A 24,993-nucleotide genomic window follows, 5' to 3' on the forward strand; every position below is an offset into this window, starting at 1 on the left:
GCCTTTATAAATAGAGAATCCCTTGAGCCTAATGTAGAGTTGGAGGTTGAGTTGGAGGAAGAACAACCATCAGCTTCAACTTGGGTGCCAAAAGGAAATAAAAGGCAAAAGATAATGCACATCTCTGAAAGGGTAGTAAGAAAAGCCTTACAAGTAATGCCTGAGAATGATGAGTATTTTGCTACTATTAGGAAAAAATATTTAACTCAAAGGGCTATAGAGGCAGGAAAAGCCTCTACTAATCTTCAAATTATAGTTTCAAGATTGGATGACATCCTCATCCAATATAAAAAGTTTTATGGAGGATGATGATTTCATTAAATCATCAGAGTTTGAAATATTTCTTTACAAAATAAGACAAAATGAGCTCACATCAAACCTTATGCCAGGGGAAGATCTTGAGAAAAATAAGGAATTAGTTGATAAATTTCTTGCCTATGACCTAGAAAGTGAGACAATGACCCTTGCAGAAGCCAGGGAGTTAGTACATAGGAGTGGCATGATTTTAATACCCAACTGGGATATTGAGAAATATCTTGTCCTTGATCAAATGAAAAGATAGGATAAAGCCATAACTTATGAAACCAGTAGTAGTGAGGGGATGAAGAGGGGGTCAGGATTTAAAGTAGATACAAAAACCCTAGCAGTGTAGAGTGTTGCACCTAATAGCAAAAAGCTCAAAATGATGGATATACAGGAAACTGCACAAGGCAACATGATTGTGTGGACATTGGAAAACACTACTAGGAAAGAAATCTCTAGCCTAGTCAAAAACTTTTCTCTGATGAATGAGGTAGAGGTAGATGAAATTGAGGATAGGCTAGCTATTGTGTTCAATGAATGTCTTCATATTAACGGATTGTATGAAGAAGAGCTCAAAATGAGCTATGTGAAAAAGTAGAGAATAGAAGAGTTGGAGGGGAAAATTCAAAGTTTAGAAGCAAAAGTAGCATCCCTCAAAGAGTAACCCAAGGGAGTAGTTGAGGCAGAACATGCACCTAGGCAAGTGGAAGAGGAAAGGCACACTTTAGAAGGAAAGGCCCAATCAGAGGAGATACCTATAGGGGTAATAGTGCCAGTGCCTATGGTAAATGTGGAGATAGAAGCTCCTCAATCTAATAATGTAACTAAGAAAAATGTCATGAGGAATGTATTAAACCATAAAATAAGAACTTTGAACAGAATATCTCAAGATGCTTATAGTGCATTCATAAATTTGAAATCTATAGAACAAGTATGCAAGGATTCAATTGGATGGCATGATCAAATTTTCCAACAATGGGGACCATATATGCAGTTCTTTGACAGATTGATATCGTTGTTAGCAAAAAACCCAGATCTGATAGATAAAGTTATTGTTTTGAAAAAAGGCACGAACAAAGTGAAAGATTTGTTGAAATTTTTCATAGGGAAACTGGTAAACATACAAAATAAAATGAAAGTATTAACAAGTGGTTTTCATTCTTTAATTCTTTCTATTCTTGATTCTGGTAGTAAAGTGAAAGATTTCAATGACTTGTCTAATTCTTTTGACCATATTGTAGACTTGCCACATGTGGCATCTATTTTCCAAGATGATATTGATGAGTGTATTTTCAATGAACTTATTGACACCCTATTCAAGGTTGAAACTAGAATGAATAAGTTTACTACAGAGGGGAAATTGATTACTGATGCCAGGTGGTAGAAGTCTGTTAATGACCTAGCAACAACCTAGACATGCAAATGACTCACCAATAGAGAAGTTGTTGTCTAGGAAGCAATCATAGAAATCAAAGCTTTACCAATAGGGAGCAGTTAGAGAAAAGGAAAAAGCTAATGAATTTATGCTCCATCTATCATTTGCAACTACTTTTCTTTGCTTATTTTTGAGTTAAAGTGTCTAGATATTTTTGAAAAAAATTGTTATACTCATTGTTGTAAAAGGACACCTGTCAATCACAATTTCCCTTTGCTTGTTGTAACTCATGTTATATAAATGAGTTTTCAAGGCATTGTGAGGGTCCAAATTTTTTATATGTTTTCAATTTTAAAGAAAGTACATTCAGTCTAGTCATGTGTAGTGTTTTTGAGTTTACTTCTAGACATATACTTTCTAATGACAAATAGAAACTATAGTATTAGTATGAATTTTTGGGTTCTTTATTGAGTTTCTATTGGTTATTTTATAGATCAGCAAAAAGGATAATGCAAAATGGTATTTACACTAGATCCGAGTCAACATTTTTTGTCTCTACTTCATGGATTTGTTAATTTTGAGATCATTTGAATGAAGTTCAATTGATTGAATGCAGTCTAGATGGGTTGTGTACTGGTTATATTGTTGCTTTTAATTCAATGGATTATGTAAATGCTTCAATGAATTAGTAGAATTCATGAGTTCATGAAGAGGATACCATATAAGAATGGAAATAGGTGATTATAGCTAATAGATTCAATTACAAGTTAATTGAATAAGATTTCTTGCCAATAGTTGACTCTTTATTCCCATGGATAAGGCACTAGTCATATAAGTCAAATATGATTGATAAAAAATTCTACTTCTACATGTCAAAACAATTACAAATTCAAAGTCATTTTATTCCATTTTGTTCAAGGTTATAATGCTAGTCACCACTCATTTACATTCAATTTCTAAGTTTTTAAGTAGCTACTATTTCCATAAATACTTTTAAAATCTAGGAGAATTATGACTAGATCTTCTTATAAGGGATGCATATAAACCTTTAAGTATTAAAGAAATTGGTAAACTGAGTGTGTTCCTAAGGATAGAAGATGAAAATTAGAATGCAACTAAAATATTTTTCATACAATAGTTTGCATTAGAATCATCCCTAGGTATACCAACCTTGGTTTTGCAGTGCCTAAAGAGTAGGAAACCATCATTGGTTTTGTTGAAGTTGGGTGCAAATGGTTTACTGATGTAATTGTTGACAAGAATTGGCTAATGTTTAGATTATAGCAGTGTTATCATTTTGGTATTGAGAATTTTCTTGTTTAGTAGTTTCAAACACCAACAGCACTATTTCTCCTTTTTAGCTCAGTGGCTCTAACTAGTTGATTTCTTCCATGTGGGGATACTTGTTCCTCTTCCTCTTTTTATTCTTCTTCTTCCTTATCTTCGTCTCCCTCTGGAATGGTTTTAGGAGCAGATGGGAAAGGCACCAATCTTCTATTGATCCTTGGCCTCTTTTTCATTTGGATCTTAATCTTTCTTCATTTCTTGGAGACAAAAGGAGAAGCTGGCTCTTCTTGTGATGGAGGAATGAAAATCTATGGAATCTCTCCCTCTTCTAGTTAGCTAGGAACAATGGGAAGCAATTGAGGTTCATCCTAGACTTGAGTAGCTCCAATATCCTCGGACCTTTGTGCACTCTCTTCTTGTTGCTGGGGAGCTGCCTATTCTTTGGCTTATTCTATTTGAATCCTCTAAGGAGAGGTCCTCTCCCTTTTGTTCTTTCCCTTCCTCTCTAGAGGGTGATAGTATCCAACTGAGTGATCAAGCTAGTATATTGTCTCTGGCCTGATAGGAGACTGGGCCACAAAGGTAGGTATTGTTATTTTCTTCCCTTTACCTCTTTCTGGGTGGGCATGCATGTGGAAGATCACTATTTTAGGTATTAGATCAAGTGGAAAAGGCTTCTTGATCCTATCCTTCATCATTCTAATGACATACCTTGCCCAATGATTAATATCATCAGCCTTCTTCCTATCAACCTTAGCATTCATAATGGGCCTTTCTCCTATTTTGTCTAAGTTGAATAAGGGTCTAGTAGCTCCTTCAAATCCTATTTCCTTATCTCCTCTAGGATGTTCAACTGGGGAGCCTTCTCTACTAGATGCAAAGTCATCCTACAATAATTCCTTATATGGACATTGTAGTCATTTGTTGTGTTCATCCAATGATCTTCAATAGAATCCTCATGGTGAAACTCTTTTCCTACTAGACTTTCCACTCTCTCGATATTATCAAAATAGGGCCAAGGAGAGTTGTACTCCTCAAGGGGATAGTTCTCCCACTCCCACTTCAATGACAGAATATCTTGTTTCCATTTCACCTAGTATGGTCCAATGACCAAAGGCCATGCCTAGAAAGGTCTCCGTTGTCTCTTTATCTTCTTATATGCTAACTCAATTCACTGGGAAATTTCCAATAGCACTAGTTTGTCATTTGGATATCTCAAGAGTTTCTTAAGATAAATGGAGGCACTAGCTACCTGCAAATATGTGAATGTCTTCAATTGGATTAAGTAAGCCCTAAGAACTATTATTTGTACTTTCGTTTCGTCAGATAGCCTCTTTCCATAATCTCCCTCAATGAATTGAATGATCACAAAAATAAATGCATCATTCATGATTCTATATTCCTTTCTTTATGCTGAGAACTTCTTCTTTACTCGCTAAGGGTAGACTATATATGGCTTGGCATTGGGATCCTGCATATTGCCTCTCCTATACAAACTAGGGTAGTTTGTCACCCTCGTTGCAAGCAAGTATACCATGTAAGAAGTCATATAGAACTTCTTCTTGTCATTTACTATCCTTAATTACTCACATAAGGTTTCACTTAGTGTGGTGGCCCAATCCAATGGTATCTTTGTTTCTCTAATGGTCTCAATGAAGTTGACCATGAAAGTGTTGAGGTGGCCTGCTGTAGGTAAGCCTCTAACTTTTCTCAAGAGAATCATAGAATATCCAATGTCCTCCTTCATATATCCCCAATTCATATCCACTTTACCTATTATTCTTCCCTAAGGAGGCTTCTTACTAAGGTAAGATGATTGTATGATGTCTATTGCCTCCTACTGGTGCTCCCTGTACCATCTCTCTATTGCTTCATATGAGAGTCTAATGAATTGGTCTACTTTTTGACGATGGAAGACCCTCTCAATATTATTGGGTCAAAGGTCCAACACAACTTCTCTTGTGACACTTTTGACCACTCTTTCTTCACAAAACATTGTGCAAATGTCATGATTAATTCTGTTGATTGTACTGATATGGAATGTGAAGCTACATTCACCAACCTAGAACAAATCAATTAGGACACTAGAGCTGATCTCTCAATGGGCTTATTATAGATTTTGAGGAGCTCTCCTAAATTTTTGTGCCCCAAATTAGTATCTCTAATTTTTGCGTGATCATCATGGAATCTTGATTTGTATGGTATGCCTTGAAATTTGAAAATGATGGGTTTGGGTGCCATTCTAGATGTAGACATCATTTAATCTCCTACATGTCATGAGAAAATATATTTATCAGTTGAGAATAACAAAATACCTATAAAACATAAAAGTATTTCATTAATTGATTAACCAATTAGTCATGAAAAGAAATATGCAAAAAAAAATGTGTCTTTGGAAGCATGGAAGTGTGTGAAGATGGTGAGAGCACAATGCATCAACATGGGCAGGCACAGGCAAAAGTGTATGTGAAGTAGGCAGAGGGGACTTGATGTGAGTGTGTCATATACATAGCACATGGCACTATTTAACAATGGGAATGTGGCACCAAGTAAGGTGTGCACAACACATGGCACATAGTGCCAGAGGGAAAGTGGTGCGAAAGAGCATGTGGTGCCTGTAGACACCTAAATTTGATTACACTGCTTTGGTAATCTAATTTAGCCATCTCTAAAGGCATCATTAATTAAATTCTTATTTAATTAATCCTTTGCCATCCCTAGTTGATTAATTTAATTAATCATCTATAGTCCTAATTGATAAATCAAATAATCTATTATTTATCAATTAAATCCTATTCTTCTATCTAATTCCAAAAATCCCCATTTATTAAAATAAATCTATTTGATAAATGAAATCCTCAAATTCAAAAACCCCTAACCTATCCCTAATCCTCCATTTAGCCTAATCCACCCCATCCACCCATATTAACCAAGCTTAGCCACTAACTCACCCACCCTCATTAATGCCATCCACTTGCACATCTCTAACATCTCTAATATAATCCTAAACCCAAGCCTAATCCACCCCCTAATGTTGTCACATTCCTTAAACAAGTTTAAGACTTTCCTAATCCAAACCAAAGTCTCCCATCAAAAAGCCCAACCACTAAGTCATGAGTGCTCTTACAAAACATAAAAGACTCTTACAAGCCCACTCATGACTCTTACACCCATCTTTCACACTCTTCCCTCTTCCACACTCATTCCTCTTACATCCTTCTTACATACTCAACCCCACTCATCATGCCTTTAACCAACCCTTTACCCTACCCTCTCACACTCATCCTCCTTGTGACAAGTGTCACCTTCCCATTGGTGCTAAAAAAGCACAATCCATGTGTTCTCCTTTGAGTGCACCTTAGCCCTCCTTAAGCCTTCATCCATCCTTGCATCTAAGCCCTCCATCCCTCTACCCCTGAGCCTATAAATTGAATCTCATCCCAAGCCATTTCAATCAACAATCTTGGAGCTAAAGTTACCATGCTATTTTGAGAACCAAAGCCATACTCATACCCTTATAATGCCAAATTGAGAGCTGACAAAGCTACCAATTTGCTATTATCCATCTCCACCATTGAAGCAACTTTGAGCATTTGAACATACATCCACATCAAAGGACACATCTACAAAATCAAGGAAGCATGGAGTGTTTCTTTTTTTTGGGTTTGCATTCCTTAATTGTTTCTTTTGTCTAATCTCATATGTGAATATAGTTTTAGTTTGTGAATGTTTGCTTTAATGTTAATGTTCTTTGCACACTAAGATTCTTGTTCTACATTTTGGCACACCCGGTGGGACCCCTCTATGGGTCATTTAATCATCCATTTTCATCTATATGTTGTTTTTTCTAACCATCTAATGATTGTTGTTGTTTGAGTGTGTTGTAGGGTGTTTTTGTTTATTTTTGCAGGTTGAAGGATGCACTAGAGAGAAGAATACTCTCAAAAAATTCAAAAACAACCAAGAAAACAAAAAAAATCTGGAAAAAACCCGCACCCGTCGGTTCACGTCGTGCAGTGTCGTCTGCGCAAATTGGCGTCTCCGCCTATCATCTCCGCAGTTTGGCGTCTCCGCCTGTCGTCTCTACAAAACGTTGTCTATGCAAACTCAATCGTCATCTCCGCAAGCTCAATCGTCGTCTGCGAAAGATAAACTGTCGTCTGCGCCTGTACAACTGTCGTTTGCGCCTACAAAATTGTCATCTGTGCCTGCACAACTGTCGTCTACGTGAGCTCAACTGTCATCTACGAATTTTGGCATCTATGCCTGTCAAACTGTCATCTTCACTGTCGCAATCTGCCAACTTTCGTCTCCGATGCCGCCAGCTACTTTCTTCATCAGACTGTCGTCTTCTCAGATCAGCGTCTGCGCATATTGGTGTCTCCGCCTGTTGTATTGCTTTCCAAGATTTGTCGCCTAGTTTTTGGCTGTCTTGTCCAAGTCATTGTCTTTGCATGCTTTCAAAACTCTGACAAATTAACTCTGACAATTCTAAGCATTTTTACACATATCAAAAAGAACAAAAAAAAATTTAAAAAAAATTCCCATAGTTAAGCTTTCATTTTAGAAAGTTTTGGGTAACTAATCAAATTGCATATTTGTCTTATTGCAGGTTGGAGCAACAAACTTGATCATGTTTCTTAGGTTTTCCTTGGAATGAACTTGAATGTTTAAGCATTTTTCTTTGAATGAATGTTGTTCAAAAACACACTCTTGAATGCCATGGATAAAAATCAACTTTTTATTGGATTGCATGCTTAAAACAAACAAATTCAATCTTGAATGCAAAGAATCAATGAATCAATGCAATATCTCACACTTCCAATTTGGGCTTAAAACACTCTAAGACAATCTTGAATGCCTAACAATCAATGAACATTGCATGGTTTTGACGCATCTTAATGATGCTCGCATTTCTTACGTTGATGAATTCTCGATTTTCATTATGTTGACGACACTGTCAAGTTGGAATGAACATTGTATGCCATAATCACGAGTGTCCTCAATCATAGCTTACAAAATCTAAGTCATCAATTGGAAAAGAACTCTGCTTTTTAGCCCAAGGTCATCCAAGTCTTCTCTCCCCTTGTCGTCTTTTGAGGCCATCTTGGGTGCATAAGATTAGGATCCAAAACCTTGTTTTCTTTTTTAGGAGGCCTACTTGGGGATTTCATCACCCCTTGAGATGACCTCAACTCCAGTGTTCTGGCAGAGTATAAAAATTGGGAGGTGAATCGAAAGACACCTCTCTTGGGATCAAGATTTTGTCACTCGGGCTAAGCCTCAAGGAACTTTATACCCTTGAGAAGTGAAAGAGGAGAAGTGGGTTACTGCTCCTCTCAGCTATGTGACATCTTTTTGATTTCATCTACGAATATGGACCTCACGTACCTTGTGTATATCGAGGACTTCCTAGCTAAACCAAATTTCATCCTTGTAGAAAGCTTCCTAGGATGTTGGTGTATTTGACGTGCTTGCTCCAAAATTTTGTTTTCTTGTTTGTTCATAGCCCTTGAATAAATGTTTGCCAACTTTGGTCAAAATCCCAAAAAAGCAGAAATCTCTCAGCTCAAGGCATACTTAGCGTAGTCACTACCTCATAGAAGATCATCCAAGCGCCCTTAGTTCTTTGCTTTAGAACAATCCTAAATCCAAAGTCCATCCAAATCACCCCCCCCTAGCCAGCTAACAACCCAATCCAAAATCACACCCAAGCCTTTAAAGAGTTGTTGTCACTCTGCCAGAATTTGCTATCCAATCAATCCTACCAATCAACCAATCTCACCAAAGTTATCCCTCTGACAGAGCATTGTCTAGGGTAACCCAGCTTTGTCACTTGTATCCCTCATCACCTTGAGCTAAAGGTTGGGATCCACAAGTGGTCAATCTTGTGTCATGCCCATAGGATCATTAGTCTATCCTTAAGTTGACACAATCTCCACCAATCCTGCACATAGGAAAGAAAAACTCTCACTTTTTGACAGCATGCCCTTGAAGTCTTCCATCCACAAGAAAGCCAAAAATCTCTAGCCAATCCTCCTTAGGTCTATCATACAGCTTTGACTCTCCCTAGGAAATCTTTCATCAGCCAATCCAAAATCTGAGCTTAATCCAAATCCAACCATGAGCTTCCATGTTCATCCATATGCAAGACCCCATCCCCATCAAACTCATTGTCAAAGCATGAAGTACCAATCATATCATGATATATTCGGTCGTATTGTCCTGGCTCCTGCCACCTCCTATTCTAATGATGAGGAAGATCTTGTTGACTATGAAGGGTATCTTGAGAGCCTTAGAAACATTCCACCAACCATCCCCAAAACCCAAGAGTTATTCCAAACTATCTAGTCATGCCATCTGATATCCTAGCTTCTCCTCCATCACCCAATCAACCAAGCTTCTAATCTTCCACCCCCATCACACTAGCTATTCCTATCAATCCACCTCCACTTCTGACACATGAGTCTCCAAGGAATCTCCCACAGAAAATGCAAGAAAAGCTACCTCCAGCAGTCAGTAAGCCATGTCAGCTAATCCAACCATGTGAAGTAGTCAGTAATGAAGCTTTCCCATCCATAATATTGTCTCCATCTCCCATAGCTGTCATCCCCATACCATCCACCAGATTGCTTAAAATCCTTCCACTTCCCACAAGCATCAAAATCCCAACACCTATCAAATCCCTCCAAATCCTATCCACCTCACCTCCAAGCATTTCCCAAATCTCCCATAATGACCCTTATGCATCCATCTTCTACTCACCCATCTCCACTACTGAATCTCCCATCTATCCATCCACTACCTTTGAAGAATCCATCCCTTCACCTCCTATCGCACCATCCACTCTAATCCAATCCTATCAAGATCCTACCCAAAAGCATGTTGACATCCCCCAAAGCATAAAAGAAGATATCATTGCCCCATGTCTTCAATCCCTAGCACAGTCACCATCTCCTCCATCTCCAAAACCTCAAGCCATACCTCCTCTACTGCAGGCTATATCTTCATCCCATCAGCTAAATCAAGATCCTATCCTACCATCTCCTCCACTCCATGCTCCCATCTTACCACCTATTCAAGCTATTCCACCATCTATAATCTACCCTCTTGGTTCACTTACATTCATCCATGGTGGCCTACTCTTAGCAGAAGAATTAATAACAGTATCTCCCTGTTGCAGTACATCTGGTAAAACACTTCCACCATTTTTTGCAAGCAAAAAGTATCCTCAGCTAGTTCAAATGCTCAATCGATGGCATTATCAAGGTCAAGGTTTAGGACCACAAGAGCAAGGAATCATAAAGCCTATTATTGCACAAAAGAATCCAGGATTTTATGGTCTTGGATATGTACCCAAAGGCTCACCATCTAAAAGTGTTGGTACACCACACCCCCAACCCAAGCCTGTCTCCAAACCCACCATGCCAACCTCCCATCACTCCTTCAAGAAATCTTATGCCATCCCCCCTCCACCATCTTTGCAGCCCAAAACAACCTACCATATCCCCCCTTCATCTGCTAAATCCATTTTGGGTCCCTATGTCCCAAAATCTACCATCCTCCATCCTCCTATCAGCCATCATTCAAATCCTATTCCATCCATTCCTATGCAAGATCAACAAAGGCACATATCAGGGCACACCATCCATCATCATTCCCCCTACATGCTCTTCTATATCCTCTCCATCTCACAAAGCTTCTCCTAACCATCTTCCCAAATCTTACCACAGTAATGTGAATGCCAACTTCAAAAAGCATAAAGCTAAAAATACGCATCATAGGCAATCATATGTCCATTCTAAAAGACATACTCCAAAAAGGAAAAATCCAATTAAAGAAAGCAAAATAATGCAAAAGCCTATAAAACAAAAACCCAAAACCATGTGGATCCCAAAGAAAAAAGTTGAAACCCAATACATAATGGCATCCACCATTGCTAATCCTCCATCCAGTGGCTCATGTCCCCCATCCCCTAACTACATCTTGGGTGCCTATATCCCCAAGTGCGCTTCCACAAATCCTCCATCAAGCCCACATCTACCATCTATCCCCCATATGCTCTTTTCACACCTGTCCCAACATGTGCCAATGTTGATCCTGCAAGCATCTCCATCTCATACTCCTTTCCAACCTTTTCATCCCTCCATCTCCTACCATCAATCCCATCTAATCCAATCTATTGCATAAATCACACATCCAGTGTACCAACAGCTAGCAACAAAAATGAACATTCCAATTAGCTAGTGAAAAGTCCCAAAGAAAAAGCTAAAAATAGCTGAAGAAATCCAAAATCAGTCCAGCTAAGTCCAAAGTCAAAAAGTCAAAAAAGAAAAAGAAAAAGAAAGCGTCCGCTAGTGAAAACTTGGCAATTCAAGCACCTTGGACAAGTACCATGATGAAAACTTGGCAAACAAGCGTCATGCATAATCCAACCATCCCCAATTCAACCTATCATCCTAATGCTTTTGGTCACATCTTGACATCCAACTCCATCTTCCAATCTATCCACATATCCTCCATCCTCCATCTTCCATCTATCACCATCCACTTATCTCCTGCAGCTTCAACCAACCATCCTAGCTATCATCCATCTCCCTAGCCCCTCAGCTTTTTTCCATCTGAGCTTCAATCCTATCACATCCATTGTAAGACCTCCTTCCACATGTTATCTTATGACTAGGGGCATTGTATTCCTTGGAGATCTTGTCTTGTCCATCCTCCCTTGTCATTGGTATCTAGCTCTAGGCTATCCTCATGCAAACCCAATGTCATCTCTTTATATCCATCATAATCCTAGCTATCTACCATCCCATCCAGCCATCTCATCATCATTGGGATGCATCCTCCCCAAATCCATATCTTCTGTTATCACCCCATCCTTAGCTTTTGCATCTTGCCCAACATGGAACCATCCCGCTATCTTATCATCCTGAGCTTTTGCCTGCTTGTAAATAATCTTGTATCCTAGCTTGTATCCTATCACATGCACACATAGAATCCCATTTTCCTTAAGCTTTTCACAAACCATCTACCTATCCACCTATCAACTATTATAGACATCCCATCCTTCACAAACATTTTCATCTCACAAAAAACCAAAACATGAACAAACTTGTACATTTGTCACATATCTTGGTCCGTCAGCTTGTACATCCTCTTTAGCTTAGTACCATTCTATCTATCCAGTGTTCATGTCAGTTCATCCTTGGTCAAAATCTTGCACACATCGCACACCTTGGTTAGCTATTCCAATGCATCCTTTAGCTAGATCTCCTATCACCAAAGTGTTATCCTTCTTAGGTCAGCTTGCCAGATGCATCACTCATCCCGATCCACCAGCTTAGGTGCTCTCTGATAGGTCCTTGCAGGATATAGCTTTCCTCATGTCTGATCTTGGTCCGTTAGTACCACGTCCTACCCATCTCGTTGGAAAACGGTTCTCTTTTGGATTTTAGCTTTCTTTTGATTTGGAATCTTCCCTTTTGGGTCTTGAAGTATCTTTTCCAAGCAATCTCCTTATTCCCTCCTCAAGGTTGCCATGATCTTCCATATCATGGTATGCTGTGAATGGGGCAATCAGAGCATAAGGTCTTGATCAGGTCTTTTTCTTGTTTTCCTTTTCTGCTTGTGGGTTACCTAGTGTCGTTTCCGCACTGCTTCCTCTAGGATTCATGTGTGATACTGGGGCAATCCTTGCGTGTTTGTTTTGAGTCAGTTCGTCAGTCCTCTGGATGATTGGTAAAAAGGCCTTGATGTTCTTGGTAACCCTGGCAATTAACCAACAGTCCTATAGCAAATCTAGTGCTCAACTACATGGTGGTACTTCTCTTTGAAGTATCCCCCTGCTCAAAAAGCTTCAATGGATTCCCTTCATCTCCATTATCCCCCATCTATATCTTGCATCTCTCGCTCCTACCCCAGCTTATGCATCAGTATCTCTTTAAATCACTCCTCACGCTTAGCTTTAGGGATCCACAATCCTAGTCTTAGGGATCCACCAATCAAATCAATCCACCAAGCCTCATCTTTTGAGATCCACAATCCTAGTCCTAGGGATCTCCAAAACCCATCTTCTACCAATCTGACTCTTTGAAATCCTGTTGCATCAGCTTTATCATTCTATCATCCATCTCCCTACCATGGATTCCTTTTATAGCACTCCGCTCCTCCTCCCCCCCCCCCCCCTCCCCCCCAATCCTGGAAAGTCTTAAGCTTGCTTTACTGTTGTGCCCTTGATTTCCCTTCATCATTCTCCCGTAGTGAGAGTTTGAGCTAATTCAGCCCCTTCTCTTTTCCAATATGTGTCTTAGCTCATCTCAAATTCTTTTACTTTTCAAGAAGTTGTCAAGCCTCATTTCTCTCCCCGCCACCTTCTTGAGGGGCATCATCTAAGTCTAGTCTCTCCTCTTCTTATCCGAGACTAGGGCAACCTTATTGCTAAAACATCTTCTTCGTGTCATCTTCATTCGAACTTCTTTGAAATAGTGTTGTCTCAACACTATGTCAAAGAGGGGCAAAATGTAGACACCTAAATTTGATTACACTGCTTTGGTAATCTAATTTAGCCATCTCTAAAGGCATCATTGATTAAATTCTTATTTAATTAATCTTTTGCCATCCCTAGTTGATTAATTAAATTAATCATCTATAGTCCTAATTGATAAATCAAATAATCTATTATTTATCAATTAAATCCTATTCTTCTATCTAATTCCAAAAATCCCCATTTATTAAAATAAATCTATTTGATAAATGAAATTCTCAAATTCAAAAACCCCTAACCTATCCCTAATCCTCCATTTAGCCTAATCCACCCCATCCACCAATACTAACCAAGCTTAGCCACTAACTCACCCACCCTCATTAATGCCATCCACTTGCACATCTCTAACATCTCTAATATAATCCTAAACCCAAGCCTAATCCACCCCCTAATGTTGTCACATTCCTTAAACAAGTTTAAGACTTTCCTAATCCAAACCAAAGTCTCCCCTCAAAAAGCCCAACCACTAAGTCATGAGTGCTCTTACAAAACATAAAAGACTCTTAGAAGCCCACTCATGACTCTTACACGCCTCTTCCACACTCATTCCTCTTACATCCCTCTTACATACTCAACCCCACTCATCATGCCTTTAACCAACCCTTTACCCTACCCTCTCACACTCATCCTCCTTGTGACAAGTGTCACCTTCCCATTGGTTCTAAACAAGAACAATCCATGTGTTCTCCTTTGAGTGCATCCTAGCCCTCCTTAAGCCTTCATCCATCATTGCATCTAAGCCCTCCATCCCTCTACCCCTAAGCCTATAAATTGAATCCCATCCCAAGCCATTTCAATCAACAATCTTGGAGCTAAAGTTACCATGCTATTTTGAGAACCAAAGCCATACCCATACCCTTATAATGCCAAATTGAGAGCTCACAAAGCTACCAATTTGCTATTATCCATCTCCACCATTCAAGCAACTTTGAGCATTTGAGCATACATCCACATCAAAGGACACATCTACAAAATCAAGGAAGCATGGAGTGTTTCCTTTTTTTGGGTTTGCATTCCTTAATTGTTTCTTTTGTCTAATCTCATATGTGAATATAGTTTTAGTTTGTGAATTTTTGCTTTAATTTTAATGTTCTTTACACACTAAGATTCTTGTTCTACAGTGCCAAGGTAAGTTGGGCATGCGATGCCGAGCCAAGGTCGCATGCGACACTGAGGTAAGTTGAGCATGTGGCATCGAGAAAGGGTGCATGTAGTGCCAAAGAGCAAAGAGAACATGGTACCGAAGGGCGTTCCATGCATAGCATCAAAGGGTAGGTAGAGCTATTTTTTAGGCATGTAGCACTGAGGGTTTTTAAGGCACGTGGTGCCAACTTCAGTGCCATGTTATGCCACACTTGAAACAAAACTTGGACACACCTTCTTTTCATGTGTGTGGCTATGGAAGCTTTTCAAATGCAATGTGAAAAATGATGAAGTTTTGTATGGTGGGAAGGGGTTTTATAACCCTCTGCCCACTCGTAGCCTTGCGCGGGTGTGCAAGTGCACGGGTGCACCTCCTGTGCTTGCATGTGAATTTTTTCATTTAATTTTTTTTTCATTTTTAAAAAAAAGAAAATTCCATATTTTGATTTTTCAAAATTTTTGGGTTTTTTAATTTTCTAAATCTTTAAAAAAAAATTTGATTCCCGAATGGTTAATTCAAGAATTCGAAAAAAGGAAGGGGTCCCCATTCCTTGTAAGAAATGGAGTGTGTGTTGTGGGACCACAATAATTAGTAAATCCAAACTCATATGCATTATGTGATTAGTCCAGTGAGCATGTCTATGCATTTAGAAGTTTGCATTATTGAAAAAGTGTTAATTGATTTTCTGTGATTATGGGTTTTCTAGCTTTAAATCTTTTTAGATTTAATTTTTGGTAGCATTACCTTAGGTGAATTTTCCTTACAGAGAATAACTTATTTTCATTTGGGTCGATTTGGAGTCTAGCTACTATAGTTGGCTATTTTCCCTAATTGGCCATTCACTTGAAAAGTGAATAAGTATTGAAAAAGTGAATTCATTATCGACTTCTCAATATTTGAAATAGAAAATTTGAGAGCTTTTGATAATCCTCTTTTAAAGGATTCAAATTTTGTTCATTTTGGGAGATATGAGTGTGGGTTTTTCACAAGGCTAGTCTTGTTGGATCTGGCTCGGGGAGTTTATGCTTTGCCATCACTTTGAGTAGATTTGGTGGGTTATTTATTTTATTGTGTGGGTTTCAGTTTTTGCCCCTTTTGCTGTCAAGTAGGGCCTTCTTGTTTTACTATTTTTATTCCTTTTCAACTTCCATTTCTTGTAACAATATGGTAAGAGGTTGAGAACTAGTGTTCCCCTCAGTTTTTGTTTGTTGGTTTTTCCTAGTTGGTTAGGTATGAATATTTTCCCTATTTTTAGGATGGGGGTTTGGGATTTTAAGCTGTTATGCTGACTGTTTTTGCATACAGTGTCTGAATTCATTTTTTTGGATTTTTGGGGTTTTTGCACCCAAAGGCCAAATGGGTTTTAATTTTGGAATTTTTCTAAAATTTGAAATTTTTCTAAAATTTAGAATTTTTACCTCATTTTGTGTGCTACCCTATTTCCTCAAGTTTTGTCAGCACAATATGGTTCATGGACTTAGATGATCTATTTGGATATTGGTCAGACCACTATTCCATTTTTATGCAGCATTGGGATGTGTGTTGCATCCATCCTCCTAAATCTATTTTTGATTGAGTGACTCTCTACTTGTGTTCTCATCTAGTCCTTGTCTTTGATCTTTGTGATAGTGGTGCACCACACATGATTGCGTGCACATACACTTTTTGGTTGAACTATAGGGCTCGATCTTCCATGCTACTTCTAAAAGTTATGATCATTGGGGTTGGGTTGGGAATTTGTATGCCTAAGGTCACTCATCATTGGACAATCATGGGTAGAGTAGGGTAGCATATGGAGGGGGCTTCTATCTTAGGAGCTTGGTGTCTATTTCCTAAGGGCTAGTGTGCAGAAGCTTTGTAAACAAGTGATAACTAAACTAAAAATTTGGGTGGTAATAAAACATAAAGATAATAAAAATGATTTGAGATGTGCTCCTTCTGTTGGGAAGTGAAGAGCTACCAATAATAGCTTGGGCTTGTCAATGCCAAGTAACTCTCCATGATGTTAGCCCCTACTTAGTAGCCCATTGAGATGTCTGACTAGGACCTATAGTTTATGCATTGTCTATGTCTTGGATTCATTCATCATATTGTCTAGAATGTGTGTTAGCCATAGATTTTGTTGCTTGTGTGTTTTTTTGGTTGGGTCATTATCTCCATTAGCATGGTAGTTGTCGACCTAAGGGTGCCACATGGTTGGGAGGCACTGCTACCTACATCGCTACTAGGGACTGGTTTACAAAGGTGGTCTTTTGTTCTAGCATGACCATTGTTGGATGTTGTCACTTGGTACTTTGAGTTTCAAAGTATGCTTTCTTGTGATTTATGTTGTCATTGAAATGCTCGCATATCATGTTTAGATGATGTTATTTACTAATGCATTCCTTACATTAATGGTTAGCATGTGATAGGTGATGTTATCTACTTTGTAGGATTATCTTATGCTTTCCACTAGCATGTTAGATTTTCTTATGCTTATGATTGTAGCATTTTTTAGTAGTGACATCCCTATTATGATAGTACGAATGATCTAATCGGTAGCTTGGGATGTTATGCATAGGGGATGGATAGGGCTCACGATGACCTTATGATGCTATTGATAGTTGGGAGGAACCATGTACTTAGTTGTTTGTTTTATTCATTGTAATATTAATTGTGTTATTACAATGTTTCTTTTAGTACACTTCAATTTTTCCTTCTATACTTTTACTTCTTACTATTTGTTAGATGGTTAGTTGTTGTTCTTTCCATCTTTCAGATTTAGTTTGAGTGTTCTTGCCTCAAAATGTGGTTTTAGTACTCCCCAGTGTGGAAGTTTTATACTTTTTTTACCTTCTTCTTTGTCTTTTGAGTGTTTCTTATTTTATCTGAGTGACCATGTGTCAGCATGGTGTGATACAATAAAGTATTGCATGCCCATTAGGATTATGTTGTGTGATACTAGAAAGTATCGCACCTCTTAGGAAGGAATATCATGCGATACTAGAAAGTATCACAACCCCATTGAAGAATTTTCATACAATACCCTTAATGTATTGCACATCCTTGTGAGTTTTATCACCTCATCCTTGAAAATGCAGCCTTTCTTCTTTAGAAGTATCACGCGATACCAGAAAGTATCACCCAATGTTGATTTAAAGTATCACCTAGAAATTGCAATAACCTGTGTGGGTGGGCAACGAGCACTTTTTGGTCAGACCCAAACTTTTTGGGAAGTGTTTTGGATACCCTCTTTGGTGTTGTTCAATCCTTTGGTGTCACATTTTTTATTTGGAATGTTTCCATTTGAATTTAGATCTGTGTCTTTCTGTTGTTAGTCATTTTGTTTAGTAGTGACATTTGGAGATCCATTGATGTAAGGATATTTGGCTAGTCTTTTGTTGTGATCTTTGTGATCTTAGTATGTTGTTTCCATGAGAATTCATACTTGCTTAAACAAAATATCTTTCTTGTATTTCATCCTTATTTCCAAGGATCTCTGGGTAGGGCATTACACAAGGTTAGGGAGGAGACTAGAAAGAAGATAAATTAGAAGCTGCAGAAGGTGTCACCTACTACTACTAAGAAGAAAAAGAGAAAATAATAGACTCAAGTACTAATCAAAACAAAGAAGGTTGCTAAACCTAATCAGCCAAAACCTATAGCACCTACCACAATGGACACCATTAGAATCACTACACAAAAGGCTAAAGAAGTAGCCAAGCCTAAAGAGAAGGAAGCTAAAGCACGGAAGAGACCAAGGAGGAAGTATGTTGCTCAAGATGAATCTAATGAAGAGAAGACTAAATTGGATGACAACAACCATTTTCAAGTTTTAAGTCATAGTCCCTCTTTAGATTTAGAAAATTTATGTGAGAACATTAGGAACAATGTTGATTTATCATGATTCTCTCACATTGAGTTTGACATTCTTGGAAAGATTGAGAAGAACCAAGTTGAAGAGGTAGTATATGCCATGATCGCTATATTTAAAAAGACTCCTCTAGAACTTACCAACTCCATACCTAAAAGTTTATTTGATAGAGTTGAGCAAAACTGACATTATTGTTTAGACATAGGAAAAAAAATTAGAGAGACATCCCTTGCTCAAGTTATGCCAGAACTTAGTAAGGCTAAAATGTTTAAATCCATTAAGAATTATAATGTAAGATTTATGCCAAAACATGGGGCATTTAACATATTGAAAAACAATATAGAGGATGTTGTACAAAAATCCAAACAAATGAAGAGAACATATGGACTATCAACATCTAGAGAACCTGACCAAACACCTATTGAGGTAGGACAGGATGAAAAGGATGATACTAAAAAAGGCATAGTTGAGGGAGGCACATATATGAATATTGATAACTAGGCACTAGCTCAAGAAGAGCAACAAATAGAATAGAGTGTATATGACACATAAATGTTGAGTGCTAGCCCTCTACAAGAGACAAATATAAATACTAAAACTATAAAAGTAAAGGATGTTTTTGAGACTATTGCATAGAACATCAATCCCCTTTTAGAGGATGATTTGAAAAGGATGCTGGTCCAGTCCACTATCCATGCCAAACTATGTGACAACCCTCTACTAGTGAGTGTAGATGAAATTTAGAAGAAACAATAACTGTAGAAGAGGAAGTGAAAATACAAGAAATATCTATTATTACTCCTCAAGTCACAAGTGTAAAACCTTCACAACCTATAGTGGTATATCAAAGGAAGGAAACAAAAAGTTTCACTATCAGTGCACTTATACAAGACACTCTAGTCTCAGAGAATATAAAAGAAATTAAAAAAGAAAAGAATGAGATAGTTGGAGAAGACAAGATAGAAACACCAGAAAATGATGGCTCTCAAGGCCAAACAAGCTAGATAGATACACCTACACCTCCAGCACAACATAAAGGTGAAATTGAAACCTTAGAGGGAGAAAAGGATAAGTTTGAAGAGTAAAGTTTGACACCCAAGCCAAAGGAGCTAATAGTTATTCAAGCACTACTGACATTACCAAAATTTGGTACTCCTTCTAGTCAAACTCTTTAGAGGCCAAGCACCAATGCTACACCATTGAAATTCTCAAGGCCGATTCCTAACTCATCTAAGGTAGAAGAGGTAATTACAAATGGAGATGTTAGCCTAGATGAAGAGATTGTATTGCCTAAATTTGATTTTGGAACAATCACAATTGAGAAGATGGATATATTACAAGAGGCCTTAACAAGGAAGAAAAATAAAGAACTCCTTAAAGGGAACATAGGTAGAAGCAAGCTTTAATTGACATCAAAGAGATTTTCCTAGATGTATTCAATCCACCAAATCTAGATGAAAACAAGTCAATCATTGAATAACTGACCAATATAGTGGAAAGGGTTAGTGACATAGACCTGGATACTAATGTAAAATTACTAGAATTCTCTAAAAGGAAGTTTTGAAACAAGGTAAATGAGAAGATATCAAGTGATATTACATTGACACAGGTTGAGCTAGACACCCTGATCTTTCTACATTGGATGGCTTAGTACACCTTTCTAACGAGATGGCCATTTAAATAAAGTCTTTAGAGGTAGATTTTGATAATTGGGATGTAGCTCTTAAGATTATACTTGAGGTCCATAACTCATTTTTGAACAAATACACTATTTGTGTATAACCCATTGACATCAGTGTCAAAAAGGAGGAGTAAGAGCAATGGGTGAGCATGGGGGAGCAAGCAGAGCAAAGAGATATCTATACGCAAGGGGGGAGTAAGAGACAAAGAACAAAGAAATAGTATTAGTTGATAAAAGTACAAAAATACTTTAATATAGAATACAAAAATGAACTAAACATTCAACTTAGGGAGGAGTTATGAAATTTTGAGGTACAAGTCATGTGTTGCAAAATTTTCATATTTTGAAATTTTGTATAGAAGCCAAATAAATATTTATGTTATACTTGTAAGGATAAGATCATTAATGCATGAATAAGTATTTTTGATACTCATGTCAAAGGGGAAAATTGTTAATCTTAGATTGGTTTTGACAAGTGAGTGTCTATACACTTAAGTCATTTACTTAGTTCATGCCAAACAAGTAACATATGTCAAGCACAACATGTAAGTTAGAGCATGCCAAGTAAATAGTGAGTGTCAAGTCACTCATGTGCCGAGTCATTCAAGTGTTGAGTAGATAGTGTGTACCGAGTGATTTAGGTGTTGAGCAAGCACTACATGCCAACTCATTTAGATGTCAAGTGACAACATTAAAGTCATAGTTAGTGCCAAGCACCAAGCACTTTAGATGCTGAGTAACATAGTTTTGACATAGTTTTTTGTATTGTCAAAAGCTACTATGTAAACCAATTTTGAGCTGACTTAAGGATTGATTTATGATCTGTTGTTGATAAGGATGAAGCTATAATATGGGTGAATCGCAATCATTTATTCATACCTAACCCTAAGTCACCTAGGTCTTCTTAAGGAGGAAAAACCCTAAAATATTTTGATGAGAGAGAGAGGGAGGGAGGGAGGGAGGGAGGGGGAGAGAGAGAGAGAGAGAGAGAGAGAGAGAGAGAGAGAGAGAGAGAGAGAGAGAGAGAGAGAGAGTGAAGAGTAGACAAGGAGAGTTTTGCATGCATAAACAAGAAATTCATGGTAACCAAGGTATTATAATTTGAGTTACATTGCATAATCAATTAAAGGAGAACAAAGGAAGGAAATAGTGGAAAATAGAGAGACATCTAATCAGAAAGGATCAATTACACATGAGTATAGAGGTGATCTAACATCAATCAAAAAAGTGCCAAATACATGATCATTATTGATATATTTTAATACGTGAATCCATTAAATTAATTTTTCTTATAACTTGGTAGATCTTTTGTTGAAGCAATTCAACAAGAAGATGGCAAGTATTCAGACTTCCAAGAATAACCCCTAAAAATTTGGCGCTCTGTTGACTTGTTTGTTCTTCTATGTTAAGAAGTTCTTCCCTTCCAAAGGTACAGTAGTATGGAAAAAAGATGTGCCTATACTATACCAAATTAATTAATACATTATAGAAATGGGAGATAACTTTGTTAGCATTATGGATAACTACTTTGAAGTATTCAAAGAGAAAATGAATAATAGATTCAGAATACCTAAGAATCTGGTAGAAGATTACAAAGATGATGTTTGTTTCATGGTAGATAGTGATAGAGTCTACATTCAAGCAGTAAAGCCTAGAATTGTATGGGTAAAACCTCTTCCCTATGAGGTGACCATTGATGAAAAAAAGGACATTATTAAATCTCTAATTAATGAACCTATTGTTCCAAAGGCACCACACTTTGGAACATATGATGAGGAAAATGCAAGGATATAGCTAGAGATAAAGCTCCCATAAGAAGTTAGAAAAGGTAAGAGGAGGATAGAACAACTAAATCAAGCATACCTCTTATGTTAACCAAGGGAAAAGGAGAAGATATAGATGAAGAGGTAGAGGATGAAGATGAATTAGAAAAAGAAGAACCAACGAAGAAGAAAGGAAAGGTGATCATCACCAAGCCACCTAAACCATCCACTACAGTCTTCACAAGGAGGCCTAGGAAGAAAGGCAGTGATATTGTCTTTAGCAAACCTTATCCCACCTTCCAAGAAAAATTGAAACAAATTGAAGAAGGTGTAGGCACAACCAACTTCAAATCCTTGAAGTATGAATAGGTGGGAGAACTAGTGTTAACCAAAATGGGAAAATGGAAGTATTCACCAAATCAAATAGCCTCTGATATCTATAATGAGTTACTAGAGAAAATTAAGCCAAGATGGGACTTTACAATGCAAACAGTAGAATATATTTATGCACAAACCTTGAGGCAATTGATAGATGCTTAGGTAAAAGAGTCCTTGAAGAAAAATGAAGATAAAATGACTTATATTTAATACTTGTTTAATTTTTATCAAGGATATAGAGCATGTGGTTAAGAATGTCACAAGCATGTGGAAGAATGTTTATCATTTTTATAAACAAAGTGACATCCTAGTAGATGTTAAGGTTGATGATAGTGATAATGAGGAAGAAGAAACTTACACTGAGCCCACACATTTTGACAATGAGGAAGTTGAATAAGATAAAGAGGAAGAAGCTACCAAGGAAGACAAAGAAGATGATGAAGAGAATGACCCTATGAATATAGTAGCCACAATCATTGCCTCACTTCCTCACTCTCCAAGAAAACTAGCAGCCATATCAAGCTCGAAGACAACTTCAAAAAGTTTGATTGTGACAACTACAGGTACTTCAAACATCCAATCACTCCTTACCCCCACATAGCTCAACACAGCATTGATAGAAGTGACTACCACTTGATCTATTGAGCTATAGCCTCCTTCTTCTTCACCTCTTGAGTTGTAGTCATTAGCAATGAATACAGTGGCTTCTATAATTTTGAGTTCTTCAGCAATAAGTATTTCAGCTTTGACTACTACAATTTTGTCTACTTCATTGCCTCATGTCCTCACTCTCCAAGCAAACCAGCAGCCATATCAAGCTCAAAGACAAATTTAGCAAGTTTGATTGTGAAAACTATAGGTACTTCAAACATCCAATCACTCCTCACCCCAACACAACTCAACACATCATTGCTAGATGTGACTACCACTTGATCTATTGAGCTATAGCCTCCTACTTATTCACCTCTTGAGTTGTAGTCATCAGAAATGAATACAGTGGCTTCTATAATTTTGAGTTCTCCAGTAGTAAGGACTTTAGTTTTGAATACTACAATTTCATCTACTTTAGTAATGGATACTTTAGTTATGACTTCTTCAGTTTTGGATTCAATAAGAATTCATGTTAGTACTATATCAATTTTCACACCAAGTCCTAGTATATCCACAATTATTTCCATCCTAGATACAAAGGCATTAAGTACAAGGATAGTTGAACCTAAGGCTCAACCAAGTACAGGATTTTTGAGTAGAGGCAAGGAGATAGAAGAGTATATAGACCTAGATAAGGAAATAGAAATTCCCAAATGGGACTTTTATAATCTTACTGCAGAGCAAATGCATATAGTTGGTGAACTCCTCCAAAAGAAGAAAAAGAAGAAGAGATTGAGAGAAGAAAGAGATAGAGAATATAAGATTATAGATGATGCCAAGAAAATTTTTTCTAAGGCAATAGGTATTGAGGTAGATTCTTCTCAACCTATTTTATTGCAATTAATAGAGGCAGTCCAAAAGTTTAATGAGGATACTAGTGGTCAAGATAAGTTTGTAAGGAAACTTGCAATAACGAATGTAACTATTTCCACATAACTCATAATAAATCTAAAATAAATATACAATTGAAATCCACATGCAAGAGAATAGACAACATTCCCACAAAAATGCAACACAAGATATACCTTGGGAAACCCTCATTAAGGGAAAAACCCATCCTCCAAAAGCATCCATCACTATGTGTTATTTAGCAAAAAACACCATTGCGATACAACCATGGAAGCCTTCAAATCTATAGCCACAAATGAGAAACCTATGTGAATAAGCATGAATCCACACATCCCATGCCATGCTTCCAACCTTCACAAATTCTCCCTTGGCTAACCTATCAAGCCTTGTCCCACTTGACTCTTTCCCTTTTTGTCTTCTCCTTGTCATAGCAACAACTACCCTTGTGGTTGCTTATATCGTAGCAAATGCCACAAAACTACCAAGTGGTATTACACAAACCATGTGCTACCTAACCCACCAACCCCACATTTAATATTGGGCATTTAATTCTTTTTCCCACTATTAAATAATTACATCAAATATTATCACAACATTACAATGCAACTCACCAAGTATATCCCATGGGAATCTTTACATGTTGCACATCCATCTAGGTGCAACATTACATAATAAAATGAACTAATACAGTATAACAATATAATGCAATGTGTGCAACACCCATTATGTCAATAATCTTCCACTTATTGTATACATTGCATAGGGTCGATCCGTAGCCAAATAAATGAACAAGGGAACAATCTGTCATGTCCCCTTTTCAAATAATTAAAAAATAATAATCTTTGCTAAGGCGGGAAGGCCCAAGAAAGTGAAGTTTCAGAAAAAGGGGGTTAATCTTTGGAAACCGTTGGACTAATAAATGAAATTATTATTAAAATATGTTTCATTAACCTCTCTTGGACGTGATTTATGGTTATGGCCTCTTTTAAGGGGTTTGGAGGCATTTTGGGAGATTCGAGAACTTGATTTTTGCTCATTCTTTGTTATTCTTCAGAGGCTGCCAAACCTGTAGAGAAGGAGACCCAAGAACGGGAGTTTACAGGTTTCCAGGGAGACCCAAGAATGGGATTTTGTAGGTTTCTAGGAAGGCTAAGGATGGGAGT

The sequence above is a fragment of the Cupressus sempervirens genome, chromosome 8, assembly GCF_028749045.1.
Source record: "Cupressus sempervirens isolate cs-2001-9-10 chromosome 8, ASM2874904v1, whole genome shotgun sequence".
NCBI lineage: Eukaryota > Viridiplantae > Streptophyta > Pinopsida > Cupressales > Cupressaceae > Cupressus > Cupressus sempervirens.